The sequence below is a fragment of the Plectropomus leopardus genome, unplaced genomic scaffold (assembly GCF_008729295.1).
Source record: "Plectropomus leopardus isolate mb unplaced genomic scaffold, YSFRI_Pleo_2.0 unplaced_scaffold19314, whole genome shotgun sequence".
In the NCBI taxonomy this organism is placed as follows: domain Eukaryota; kingdom Metazoa; phylum Chordata; class Actinopteri; order Perciformes; family Serranidae; genus Plectropomus; species Plectropomus leopardus.
The window spans coordinates 1-1,656 of record NW_024620846.1 but is presented as its reverse complement, the minus strand read 5'-3'; the positions used below and the strand labels follow the sequence as shown (position 1 = coordinate 1,656).

Genomic DNA, 1,656 nt, shown 5'->3' with positions numbered 1-1,656 from the left:
TTTTTTTCTCTTTGTTTATTATTATTATTTTTAATTATAAATTTATTGATTTTACACATTGGTACTTTTTCTGGCAACTAAACTGCATAATGGCTTAATTGCCCCTTTAAAGGGTATTTTAATGACTGGATGAGCTTGAATCTCTCGAATATATAAGCGTTATGAAGAAATCAAACCATTTTTGAGGCATAAATAACTTTTCAGCCACAAAAAAAAAAGGAGCTGAAATCACATTTTTTGGCAAGTGTGTAAAACTGCATTTTATGAAAGCAAGTGGAAATATTATTTTTTCCACTCACGATGATGCTGAACTGCTGCAGGGCCAATCGGATCACCTCATTGGTTGAATCTGAGTTGCTGACCGGGAGTGTCTTGGTCTAATGGGAGGAGAGGGACACAGACATAAGCGGGGGGAAAAAACTGGACATCACATACCAGTGATACTCTAATTTTCTATTCACAATAAAAATAAAGTGATTCAAACTGGGAAATGTTTTTGTGCTGTTGCCAGAGTGGAGGATGCCCTGCATCCCCAAAAACCTAATGTCCTAAAATCCTGGAAACAATGTAAAATCTCTGAAACATCCAAAAATCCTAGAAACGTCCTCAAAATCTGGACATGTTTTAAAATCCAAGTAACATCCTAAAGTCCAAGAAATGTCCTAAAATCCCAGAGGCTTCCTGAAATCCTAAAAATGTCCTAAAATCCTTAAATCCTAGAAACTCCCTAAAATCCTAGAAATGTCCAAAGATCACGAATGCACAAAAGCAGATGTTTTAAAAACATCGGAGTAAACTCACAACAGCAAAAGTATTGATTCCCTTCCCGTACACTCTCAGAGGAATAGTTTTAGGTTCTTCCTTCTCTTTCTCTTCTTTAATCCGACTGAGGGAAAAACAAAGGAGACATGGTCAGATTCTCAATACACACACACGCTCACACACTTTGTGTTGATGCTCAAAGGCAGCGTTTACCTTTTGAGGAGTGAGAGCCACTTCTCCTTCTGTTCTGCTGAGCTGAGGGGAGCACGAGGATCGTGTTATTTAACAGATTTTAATTTCAGGTCAAGCAGTGCAGAGGGGTGCTGAGATTTCATTCTGCGTGTTTACGGCTCATCCGGTCTGTTTTCTGTTCATGTGGCGTTTCGGGTCGAGTTTACGGCATCACCAACACATTTACCGCTGAAACGTAAACACATTTTACAGCCTCTGACGTGAGGCGGCGCCAACATAACCCGCGAGCCCCGGCAAAGTTTATAGAAAGCTGATGTTTGAGCGTCGCTCGGAGTCCCGTTAAAATATCATCCGAGCAATATTGAACGCAATTTTAAAAAGTGTTATTATCTGTGTGTTTCTGTGTCTTTGTGCGTGCAGATTAACAGCAACATAAATGATGACGCTGGGCTGCTAACTCTGTCTTGGACTGCGCTCTGAATTTAACCCCTGCACGAGACTGTGGGGGCCCAAAGCAGCTCCGGCACCCACCGTGTAAGAAGGAGCGCCCCTGCAGGTCCGTCTTTATAACGGCAGACATGTAACACTGTGTTTCCTGCCTCCACCAGCCGTCACACGACAGCTACTTCTCTCAGGTTACAAGTTTAATATATTTTTTATATTTATGCATGTCATGCATTCTGTAATAGAAATTAATCTATA

At 40.8% G+C, this 1,656-nt stretch overlaps 1 long non-coding RNA gene across 1 annotated transcript; it reads right to left on the bottom strand.

Moving 5' to 3' along the window:
- Positions 1 to 295: 295 nt before the first annotated feature.
- Positions 296 to 1,018, bottom strand: LOC121965271. The gene is made up of 3 exons (XR_006107469.1): positions 976 to 1,018; positions 802 to 886; positions 296 to 377 (listed from the first exon to the last, which is right to left on the bottom strand). It is a non-coding gene; the product is annotated as an uncharacterized LOC121965271 (long non-coding RNA).
- Positions 1,019 to 1,656: the final 638 nt, after the last annotated feature.